This window comes from Kogia breviceps, chromosome 1 (genome assembly GCF_026419965.1).
Source record: "Kogia breviceps isolate mKogBre1 chromosome 1, mKogBre1 haplotype 1, whole genome shotgun sequence".
NCBI lineage: Eukaryota > Metazoa > Chordata > Mammalia > Artiodactyla > Physeteridae > Kogia > Kogia breviceps.
In genome coordinates this window covers 81900206-81912729 of record NC_081310.1, presented here as the reverse complement: position 1 = coordinate 81912729, position 12524 = coordinate 81900206, and the positions used below count along the sequence as shown (strand labels likewise).

Here is a 12524-nt window from a genome sequence, read left to right as displayed (position 1 = left end):
CTTGTGGAACGAGCGCTCCCTCTCTCGACCAGGGTTATCCAGCTGCTGTGGAAAACTCACCGGGCTGTGGCCTCCTCCTCCCCCTCCTCCGCCTCCTCTCCCTCCTCCTCCCCCTCCTCCGCCTCCTCTCCCTCCTCCTCCCCCTCCTCCGCCTCCTCTCCCTCCTCCCCTTCCTCTTCCCCCTTCTTTGTTTTCTATCCTTGGGTTCCTTGAGTGCCTACCTTTCTTTGTGCCAGGGGACCTCTCACTTCCTCCGCAGGTTACACATTTCCTTGGGTAGTTCTGAGCTTCCAATAAGGAATTGTGTGTAACAGAGCCACGAATGCTCAGTAATGGTGACCTCTTATTTTTATCAGTAACATCAATTGAATCATCAGAATTGTCTCTTTTTTAACAAGTGCCTTTTCATTGTCGGAATATATTAATATACATTTAAACCTTACATACTTGTTGAATAATAAATCGGTTCTGCCATTCTATTATGAAAAACAGTGTGTGGAGAATATTCTTACACATATATCCTTGGCAATTCTGTAGGACAGAGTCTGTTCTTTTATCCACTCTGTAGCCAATCTGTTGATGTTAACTACCTTTTACAAAACTTGGCCAGCAATCAAACCCCGGGGGGCGAATTGCCATAGCTCCTTACCATCTCAGTTCAAGGGCTCTGCACAACTGGCACAATACCCCGGATTAGCTGAAACAGATTTTTCCACCCAGTGCTCTCTTCTGTTCTCTTCGTTTTCTTCTATTCTTAGGTCACAGCCTCCCAACAAAATGGTTGGCAACACCACTGTTGCTTGGGGAATGTTACTGCGACCATTGTTCACATGCTGGTCTAGACAATATTGTGCTTGGAGTCAGGGCAGAAGAGATCTGCCATGGGCCCCACTGTGGCCCTCTTCTGGCCGTGCCTTCTTCCATTGGGCAAAGATTATATGGAACCAAGGAGACGTTCCCAAAATGTGCAAAGAATCCCAGAATCCCTTGCCCAAGTGTCTTTTAGTTCATGTGTAAAATTTTTGGATCTTTCTTCTTGACATTGTCAAACTGAGGGCAAAATTCACTTTTTTTCCTTTTGTACTCAGACCTAGAGCTTGTGGGCAGTGCAGTGTAAAGAGGCTGCTTTTAGGGAGAGCTAATGGATGTAGCATGGATGTGTTGGAGGTGCAGGACAAAACCTGGTTCCAGCAGGCCAGTAGGCAAGCAGTGGTGGAGGGTCTCACCATACTTCCTTTCTCTGGTGTGTCACTCCAAGAAGTCCAGGAATTCTAAATTCATCCTTGGTGATTATAAAGGTATAGTTTTCAAAGTAAGAGAATACAATCTACTTCAATTTCAATGAAGAGGGCTTTTTGTTGTTGTTTGTTTCTTAAAGCTTTATCAGTAGCTTTAAAAAGCATAGACTCAAGGTAGATGGCAAGCTTGCCACTAACATTGGCAGGTGCCAGTGCAAAAAAAAAAAAAGGAAAAGAGGCCTCAAGGCTGCTTACACTCTGAGGTGAATTGCCAAGATAGCTTATTTCATCTTCTGTTTGCGCACAAGGAACACAAAAGCCAAGTTTTAATCCCAGGCTAACTTGAGAAGTCTTATAGGAGGTCCTCACTACATTAAGCTGGAACCCCAAAGTCTTAAGCCCTCAGGGGTAAGGGTCATCCGATCTAGTCCTGCCCCTTCAAATCCCAGGGCTCTTTGGACCAGGCAGCCTTGGTGCCACAAACAGTATAAAGAATAAGAAAGTTTTAAAAGTTCATGAGAAATCATGGCCACAGACTCGACCTCTAGAGGATTTAGCCTTGAGTACTCGTAGCCTGGGTAGTCTGGGAAACCATAAGACCTCAACTTGGTGTGTTGTTTCCCAGCTGCTAACGAACCCCAGGAGCCTATCAGAGGAGACTATATTCAGAGGAAAATATATTCATCCTAGGGCTGTAGAGGTATCCACAAATAACATTTCAAGAGAAGCAATTAGCACCTAGAATTCAATTTTAACACATAAGAACGAAATCTCATGCATCTGGAATTTTAACAATTCTATCAATCCTTGTGATGAAATGAAATTTATATTTTAAAGCAGGTTGAGAAAATTTAAGCATAAAACTCTCACTCTCTCTGTCCTCTTGGGCCTCCTCTTTCCCCACTTTCATGTGAAAAGTGCATCTGCATTATACAATAACCAGACCTCCTCAGAGGTGTAAATGCCCCATTGACTGTAGAGATCGTCCCCCCACCACCCATTTCTTCTGACACTAGCAATGTAACTTCTTAAAAGATTAGCATTCTTTCCCAACTTCGTAAGTGGTCAAGTGACTTCCTGCTCGCTTTGTACATGATTACCTGGACTATGTATCTTTGGTGAACTTTATGTAAAATGTCAGTATGTCATTTGGATGTATGACCTTTTGTCTCAGAACAACAGTTCTCAGAGCTTCTGAGAGTCTCTCTCCCAGGTTATAATCCTCAGTTTGACTCGAATAAAATCCTCTTTTTTCTTCTTAACTTGATTGTTAATAGAATTTTTGTCGACACTTGTATCAAAGCAGACATGAAAATGAAAATTAGAAAATATTCTGAATCAAACAAAATGGAAAATACTATGTATACACACAAGGTGCAGCTAAACTGGTCTTTAGGGGACAATACACAGATTTAAAGGTGAATTATGAAAATCAGGACTGATCGCTATTGAGCTAAATCTCCATTTCAAAAAGTTACAAAAAAGGATAACAACAACAACAGAAGCAGATAAGTGCAGAAATTATGTAGAAAACCAGGAATTTAAGAATTAGAAATAAATTTACAGAAGTGAAAAAGTAAGTGGTTGCCTCTTTGAAAAGACTACTAAAACTGATAAAACTGTTAAGAGGCAAGAAGGCCCCCCCACACGTGTGCTTCTGTTTGTTTTTTATGGTACGCCAGCCTCTCACTGTTATGGTCTCTCCCGTTGCGGAGCACAGGCTCCGGACGCGCAGGCCCAGTGGCCATGGCTCACGGGCCCAGCCGCTCCGTGGCATGTGGAATCTTCCCAGACCGGGGCACGAACCCGTGTCCCCTGCATCAGCAGGGGGATTCTCAACCACTGCGCCACCAGGGAAGCCCACACGTGTGCTTCTGAAGACATGTGCAAGAAGGTTCACTGAAGCACTGCATGTACTTATAAAAACATGTAAACTACCCAATGGTCCTGAGGGGAAAGGATACATAAACTCTGGTTTATTCTTTCCATGGACTGTTCTACAGCTATTAAGCCATTAAGATGAATGAACTAGTTCTATCTATCAATATGGATAAAACTGAAAAACAAAGCTGAATGAAAAAAAATCAAGTGACAAAAGATGACATAGTATGATGGTGTTCATATAAATTCTTAAAACAAAAAATAGATGGATATATTATATATGTCTTTAATCATTTATTGTCTTATACCAAAACTTGTAAAGAAATGTCACACCAGCATCAGGAGGATGGGTATTTCTAGAAAGGAAATGGGAGAATGGGGTGAAGTGATTAAGGAGGTGAGGAGAAGTTCAGCAACATCTGAAATATTTTTAGTTCTTATGAAAATTCTAAAAAGAACATGGCAAAAGGATAACATCATTTAAAATTAGGTGAGGGATACATATTTATTTTTTGTACTTTTCGTATTTTTAAAAATTTTTAAATTTTTACAAATATTTTAAAGAGGGGCTTCCCTGGTGGCGCAGTGGTTGAGAGTCCGCCTGCCGATGCAGGGGACGCGGGTTCGCGCCCCGGTCCGGGAGGATCCCACATGCCGCGGAGTGGCTGGGCCCGTGAGCCGTGGCCGTTGAGTCTGTGCATAGGCTCCGCAATGGGAGAGGCCACAACGGTGAGAGGCCTGCGTACCGCAAAAACAGACAAACAAACAAACAAATATTTTAAAGAAATAATAGCCCAGAGTGGGAGGCGAGTGTGGGACTGACACAGGAGAGTGTTTTCTTAAATACTCCCAGTGCCTCTTCTTAGGCATTGCATGGCTCTTAAATGTCAACAGAGGTCTCCAAAATCCTTGAGAGCTAAAAAAATTATCTCAGCCCCCAATTTCACAGCTTGTGGAAATTCTAAATAAAAAGAAATATACATAGATTTTTTTAAAAAGAGAGGAAAGAAGGAAGCCATTACTACTGAACTCGTAGACATAAGGAAACGATAAATGAATATCATAAACACATATATAACAACTGATTAAAAATTTAGAGGAAGTGAACATATTCCAATAATGAGTTTAGGGAAATAAAATGGACTAGTCCTATAAGCATTACATTTTTTAAATCAGAATTTTAAAATCTTCCTTCAAAGAAAGCTCCAGGACCAAAAAACAGTTCATTAGAAGAAATGACTCCAAAGCAAACAAATTCTAAAAGAATTAAAAGACGGCACATTTCTCCAACTTTTTAAAATGAGTTTATGTTGAAACCAACAACCCCCCACAAAGGCAATGTGAAAAATATAAATTACAGACCTGTCTTATTTGCTGCAATGTTAAAAAAATACTGAATCCAGCAATACATTTTTTAATTGTGAAAAATTGGTCTTTTCCTGGGAAAACAGTTGATTATCATTAGAAAATAAATTAATCTAACCACATTAACAACCTAGAGGAGGGAAATCATAATCACTAAAACAGAAGAGGTATTTGAAAAAATTCATCATTGATTTAACATTGAAAAAAAAATCCTTTAGCATAATAAGCTAGAAGAGAACGGCCCTAATCTGCTAAGGGTAGCTTCCAAAACAAAAACAAACAAGAAACCTTCAGCATACATTATAGTGGGTAATAAACCCCTGGCTCCCAGCCCCCCACCCCCGTTACCAATTAGGAACCCTCAGGAATCAGACAAATAGGCCTCACTCTGACCACATCTTTTCACCATTGTGATGGAGATCTTAGCCAGTGAGGAAAGGCAAGAAAAAGAAAAGGTATAAGAAGTGAAAATGAAAAATGACTACTATAATTATTTACATGGATGAAAGATGAATTACTAAAATTATTAAGAGAATTGAGTTTATTTGGTATATACAAATATTTTAAAATCAGACTAAATTGGAGGATTCAATTGGATTAAATTGAGGATTCAAGAAACAAAGGTACTAAAAACATTTTAAATATTCAACAATTATACCACACAGTTCAATCATGTGCACTGGGGATGGGACAGGGGAATGAAAGGTGACTCCTACCTCTACCATAACCAAAATCATTTCAATGTGGAATTAAACATAAAATGATTTTAGTTGGTGTTATATAGCAGGGTATTTCCATGATCTCAAGGGTAAGCGAGGATTTTAAAAATAAGATAAAAAGACCAGTCCTTCAGTATGGAGGTTCCTTAAAAAACTAAAAATAGAATTACCATATGACCCAGCAATCCCACTACTGGGCATATACCCAGAGAAAACCATAATTCAAAAAGACACATGCACCCCAGTGTTCACTGCAGCTCTATCTACAATAGCCAGGTCATGGAAGCAACCTAAATGCCCATCGACAGATGAATGGATAAAGAAGATGTAGTACACATATACAATGGAATATTACTCAGCTATAAAAAGGAAAGAAATTGGGTCATTTGTACAGACGTGGGTGGATCTAGACACTGTCATACAGAGCGAAGTAAGTCAGAGAAAAACAAATATTGTATATTAACGCATATATGTGGAACCTAGAAAAATGGTACAGATGAACCGGTTTGCAGGGCAGAAATTGAGATACAGATGTAGAGAACAAACGTATGGACACCAAGGGGGGAAAGTGGCGGGGGTGGGGTGGTGGTGTGATGAATTGGGCGATTGGGATTGATATACATACACTAATATGTATAATGGATAACTAATAAGAATATGTCATAAAATGTAGGGAAAAAAAAACAGTTCTTAATGAAGACTGATCAATTGGACTACATCAAGCATCTCTGTTCATCAAACCACAGACTAAAGAGTAAAAAAGACAAGTCACAACTTAAGTGAATGTCCTTGCAGTCAGCATAATCAACTACTACTGAAGATATTTAATAAATTCTTACAAAACAAGAAGAAAAAGACCTGTAGGAAAATCACCAAGGTCTTGGGTGGGGATGGGGGTGGGGGAGAACCTATAAGAGAAAATCCAAATGGTTAACAAATATGTAAGGCTGCTCAAATTTATAACCAATAAGGGATATTAGAAGTGAAATCCCAATGAGGGAACATTACAGATGGCAAAGAAGAAAGAGGAGGGAGAGGGGGAAGAGGGGATGGGAGAGGGAGGGGAAAGGGAAGGAGAAGGAGAGGGGAAGGGAAGAGGGGGATAAGGAGGGGAGGAAGTGGGGCAGGAGAAGGAGGATGAGTAGGAGGTGGACGACACTTGCAGGTAGAAAGGTACCAACTGACCAGCGAGGTGGTTGCTGCCATATGGTACTCCCTCACAGCCCCAGGGCTCTGCAAAGTCCCCATTCAGATGCATCCTTAACGTCTTCCGGTCAGGACTGCCTTCAGATGTTAATTCTCATCTTAGTACTCCTTGTGGCCAAAACCACGAGGTCATCGGACTTGCGTGTGCAGCAGGCAAGAACCAAGGAGTGAAAAGTCTGGGCCGGAAAAGGGATCAGGAAGAGACACTGCACCGGCCGGGAATCGAACCCGGGTTTCCCGCATGGGAGGCGAGAATTCTACCACTGAACCACCAGTGCCCCTCTCCATTCAGATCCCTAATGGCTCTCCAGAAAGCATCTCCAGAGTGACCGACGGCCCGCGGCAGCGAAACAAAGAGGTTCCATAATAGGCCTACACCGTTGTCTTTGAAAGACAGAGCTCACAGACTGGACAGGCACTGGGGACAAAGCCTTGCGAAAAAGGCCTACAAGCAGGCAACAGCATGAAGTGGGGACATTCCAATGAAAATATCAAAATATCGGCTTCGTCAGCTCACACCACAACTCTGAACAAGGAAGGCTCTTTCTAACCGTACAACAGACCCCTGCCGAAAAAACATCGGAAATTCATCCAGATCCCTTGTTTATGACCCTATACCTGCAACTGTCAACCTCAAACTCTTACCTTAGAGAGTCTGAGAAAATAATCCAACTTGCTAGGTTAGGCAAGTGAAATTCTCATCCAGGCAAGAAATAAGAAAGAGAAGCAGAATTAGACTGGAATTAGAAAAAGGAAAGGGCCAGAATCAAAAGAGAGATAACGAAGAAACACACCGTTGTTTTGTACAAGAATAGTGAGTCATTCTTGTAACCATTATAGCAATAGTATGCGTCTGCTTTTTTTTTTTTTTTTTTTTTTTTGCGTTACGCGGGCCTCTCACTGTTGTGGCCTCTCCCGTTGCGGAGCACAGGCTCCGGAAGTGCAGGCTCAGCGGCCACGGCTCACGGGCCCAGGCGCTCCGCGGCACGTGGGACCTTCGCCTTCGCGGACAGGGGCACGAACCCGTGTCCCCTGAATCGTCAGGCGGACTCTCAACCACTGCGCCACCAGGGAAGCCCGCGTCTGCTTTTTAAAGTGTTCAAAGCATTTGGAAGGATATGTGATATATCATAATTATTAAAAGATCAATTACTGTTGTTTCCAACCAATGTTTGATTATATGGGAGAATCTAATCTCCAGGACATCTTCCCGGAGCCGGCCAATCTAATCTTCCCGTTGCCCCCAGTAGCAACGGGCGTGAAGCCTCTCTCGGTTATTCAGAGCTCAACGTGACCTGCGCCCCGGGTAGCAACGGGCAAGGGTTTGAACCCCACAGGGAGTTGAACCTCTGCAGGGCTGTGTAAACCTGAGCAAGATGCTCGGAAGCCCTGGAAAGCCACTTGTGCGGTGGAGATGAGAGGATGTGGCGCTGTGCGGGCGCGGGTGGGGTAGGGCTGCCCTGGAGATAAGCACGACCTAGGTGCCCTGGGAATCGGCCACTCTGGTTTTCCTCGGTGCGGGGAGCACGCCGCAACACAATTCAGGGGATGGAAAGCTGCCCAAAAGGTTTCCCTGACCGGGAGTGGAACCCGGGCCGCGGCGGTGAAAGCGCTGAATTCTAGCCACGGGACCACCAGGGAGCTGCTGGTGGATGGCTTTTCACGTGCTTCTGACTACAGCGACCTTTCCCTTTGCTCTGGAAGACCTTGAGGCTTCGGGGGAGCGGGTCATCCGTCGTTCCAGAAAGCCTTCCCTAAGGCCGTTCCCTCCGTGCTTCCTCCAAAAAAGGAGCCCGAACGCCCGCGGGGCCTGCCGGGTCCGCAAGTCCCGAGCGAGTTGCCTCATCCCGGCCGCACCTAGCCTTGAGAACTAGCCCTGTGACGCGTCTTTGTGAGGTGGCCGCGTGTGGAGAGAAGGTCACCGGGGCCCGGTGGCCGGGAGGAGGCGGGAGGGAATGTGGCGGGGCTGAGAAGGGGCCACGCACCGACAGCCGGCATCTCCATTGTCCAAAAGGACTCAGGCGGATGCAGCAACGGAGACCCGGCTTGGATGGAAAACCCTTTTAAGCCAGGCTCCAAGGCGCTAAATTGGATTCCGGAGCTTAAGCCGAGCAATCCCCCGATGGGCTTTGTCGGTTAACCCATCCCGTCGTGTCCCCAGCTCTCCGTAAAGAAAAACTTCAGTCTCCTGAGCCTTCCCTGAGTTGCAAAAAGTCTGGCCCAAGAATTAATGATTAGAGGAATGAAAACATGCAGAAATAAAGAACAGCAGTCAGGCAGGAGAACTGGTAAGAATTTTCACAATATATCAGTCATATAGCAGAGTCAAGGGACCTGTAGTTCCTCCCTGAAGGACATAGATAACACTGTTTGATGCACATTCCCAAGCTGTATTTACAGAACTCAGACTCCCCACCAGATGGAAACTGCCGACCACAAGCACATAGACCCCTGACCAGTTAGAGCCAGAAGATTGATGACGTTGATTCCTGAAACTTCACCTTGTTACCTCACCATCAACCAGCCAGAGAATTGTGTGGAAGCTGATCACGCACCCTGAGACCCTCTCCCTCACCCTGCCTTTAAATACACTGTCCTGAAAGCCATCCAGGATTTGGGGTCTTTTGAGCTTTAGCTGCCCGTTCTCCTTGCTCAGGCACCCTGCAATAAACGCTGTACTTTCCTTACCACTACCTGGTGTCCGTTGATTGGCTTTGCTGTGCGATGGGCCAGAGGACCCGAGTGACGTTTGATAACAGATCTTCCCCCTTACAACCTGCTGCACCTGCAGTTTTCCCGCCTTAGTCCATGCCAACTCCATCTTTCTCTATACCCAGGTCAACGATCTTGGAGTTCTCTCTGACGCCACGGTTTTCCTCAGACCCCACATCCAAGTAGTCAGGAATTCATTCGTGTTTTCTCGTCTCTCAAGTGTGTGGACATTGATCTACACCGGGGTTTCTCAACCTCCGCAGTGTTGATATTTTGGGCGGGATCATTGTTTGTGGGGGAGGGCTCCGCCTGAGGACCGAAGCATGTTTTGTTTATTGTTGTTGTTGTTTTTGTCGTACGCGGGCCTCTCACTTTTCTGGCCTCTCCCGCTGTGGAGCACAGGCTCAGCGGCCATGGCTCACGGGCCCAGCCGCTCCGCGGCATGTGGGATCTTCCCGGACCGGGGCACGAACCCGCGTCCCCTGCATCGGCAGGCGGACTCTCAACCACTGCGCCACCAGGGAAGCCCCGAAGCATGTTTAATGACACCCCTGGCTTCTGCTGACTGGATGCCAGGTGGAAAACTCTCCGTCTCCCTTCCCCCAGTTTTAACAATAAAAAATATCTCCAGACAAGGCCTAGTGTCACAGAGGGGGCCAGGGATGAGGGTGGGAGCCCAAATCGCCCCCGTTTGAGAACCAGAGATGTGCACAGTCGCTCCTGTTACTGGCCTCTGAACTCATGCAGATGACTCTCCTGATCAGGGCACAGGGGCGGATTTCAGCTTGGCCCCCTGCTCATCTAGACTTTAGGATTTAGGACTTGCACGTCTGTCGAGATCGTGGGGTTTTCCGCCATGAAGCCTTTTCTTTGGCTCCATCCTCGACATCAGCTTCTCTTGAGCCTGCCCAGGAGAGGCAGCCAGGAAGAAGTCTGATTCTGCTCAGTGAGGTTCCTCTCACCCCTCCTGGAACTTCACGCCTCTTTGGGTTCAGCCCGCAGAGAAGCTTTAGGGGCCGCTTTATTCCAGCTGTCCCGCGCATCCCCGAGGAGGAGGTGCACGGGGAAGAACAGGGTTTGACTGTGGCGCCTGCCGCCTGGGGCCCGCACCTCCACCACCGCTAGTGCAGCCTTCTGGGCTCCCCGCGGTCCCACCAGCCCAGCCGGGGGTTCCATATTGGGCCAGCCTGAGCTCTGGAGACGCCCAAGCCAGGAGAGACACCTAGGGGGAACCAGAGGCCCACTTCAGTCCTGTCCACGAGGGACCCCCCCAAAAGGGTCCTGACTGAGAGAGAAAGGCAGTGAATCCTCTCTTATTGGGCAGGCAGAAGAGACATGAAAGGGAAAGTGAAGAAAAATCCTATGAGGTCTCAGGATCTGGAGTCACCATGAAGTTGACCACCTCTGGAACCGCGTCCTCCCCCTGGCTGGCGAAAGCAAGTGGAGTCCCCTTGTCCAGTCCAGTGCAAGTAGACACAGCGAACAAAGGTGGCCCGGGTACCAGTGAGTAGGCAGTCCCCAATCTTCCCACTCGGGAGTGCTTGAACTTCCCTAGCCACGAAATCTGTCCATTTCCAGGGTGCAACTCACTGAATTCTTTTTCTCAACTGCTTGAGAAAAGGAGGAAAGGATTTGAGGAAAGGATCGATCGATCGGGTGTGGAGCATACATGAAAACCACTGCAGTAAGGAAAGCAACCATTGTTGAGACTGTCTCATTCCTCTCTCACCCACCCCCTTAAAATTAATTGCACTTTCCCAGGTAGAGTCCCCAGGTTGGACCCATTTTACTTTGAATGCACAGTTGGTGGCACCTAAGAGGAGTCTAGGAGGTTCACAGATGACTATTTGAAGTATGGTAGTCACTTTTGTTTAAGCATGCATTCCAAAAAGCAGTGAACGAATCAAGCTCACCTGTGCCTTATCTACAAAGATGGGAAAGGAGAAGTACATATAAACGAATGGAAAACATCATAAAATAGCCTTAAGTGTTTGCTCTTTCCAACGAAGTCCTTCCCTGGATACGCTCATCTTTCTCCAAAATCTGACATCCAGGGCCAGACCCCACGATCGCTTTTCAGGATCCAGCCTATGATTCCCCTCTCTGTATCTCCGCTTCTTCCTCATTTTCTTTTATTCACACAAAACACAACATGATAGAGCTCTCCCTCAGCCTCCAGTTTTCAACATCGCACCCAGCGAACAATTTCGCAAATTAGGTATGCTCCATGGGACTCTCTCTGCCTAGAAAGAAGAGGAAATGTTAAGCAGCACAAAGCTTTGTACTTTTTACGGTTAGGAATTACTAAAGGAAACTTTCTCTAAGACCAAAGGCCTGAAAAGTGAGCTAACTTCCCCCCCGCCCCCTCCCCTGCATCCGAAAATCCCGACTGTTTTGAGTCCTGTAAGATCTTTCTGGCAAGGTTCAGCTGCCCTGCAGGCAACTGGGCGTTTGTTATCCCCAGAGAGTACAACAGAGGCTCTTTGGCTACAAGGGGCCAGCCAGTACATTGGAGGGAGGGCCTGTGTCCCACAAGGAAATGAGAAGTATGATGTGATGGCACGCATATCTCGACCTGGGGGATGGTTACCTGAGTTATTACACGTTGCAAAATGTATCGCTCTGTGTGGAACAGAGCGGAATGGGGAGACTTGCACTACCTGACCTTAAGAGTTACTGTGACCACCGCCCCCAACATAGACCAGCAGTGTGCAAATGGCATCAGGGTACACAACTGGAAAATGGACTGAGTTCAGAGACGTGAAACTGACCCATAGCTCAATTAGTGAATGAGTTTTCAAGAAAAGCAGTTCAATGGGGAAAGGAAATAGGTTCCATATTGGGAGGGGGGCTGCTGTATTTCTATCTCACACTACACACAAAAGTCAGTCTGAAGTGGATCATAGACCAAGACATAAAAGTTAAAGGTATAAGGCATTTTGAGGATGCTTCGTGATTTCGTGGTAGGCAAAGATGTACTAACCAGGACCCAAAGAATGTATAAAACAAAGACAAATGATAAATTAGAGTTCATCAGCGTTAGCCGTATCTTCTCATTCAAGGAGGCCACTAAAATGGAAAAGCAAGCTAGAGGCAGGGAGAAAATATTCACAACACATAGCTGACCACCCTCACCGCCTGTCATTGTAATGTAAAATGAGCTCCTCCAACCCAGTACCAAGTTTTTCAAAGATCAAAAACCCCACTATTTTTCAGATGGGTTAAAAAATATGCACAGATACTTCAGAAAAGAAGATATGCACATGGCCAAAAAAGCATGCCTGGAGTCCTCAATATTTTTAGCCGTTAGAGAAACGGACATTAAAACCATGTTGAGCTACCACGACTCTTAGTAGCGTGGCAAAATTATAAGGAGAGGAAACACCAACAATCTTGGCAAAGA

The 12524-nt window shown here is 45.8% G+C and overlaps 1 non-coding gene across 1 annotated transcript; it reads right to left on the bottom strand.

The window, feature by feature from the left end:
- Window positions 1–6616: 6616 nt before the first annotated feature.
- Window positions 6617–6687, bottom strand: TRNAG-CCC (transfer RNA glycine (anticodon CCC)). The gene has a single exon. It is a non-coding gene; the product is annotated as a tRNA-Gly (tRNA).
- Between the last annotated feature and the right edge of the window lie 5837 nt (window positions 6688–12524).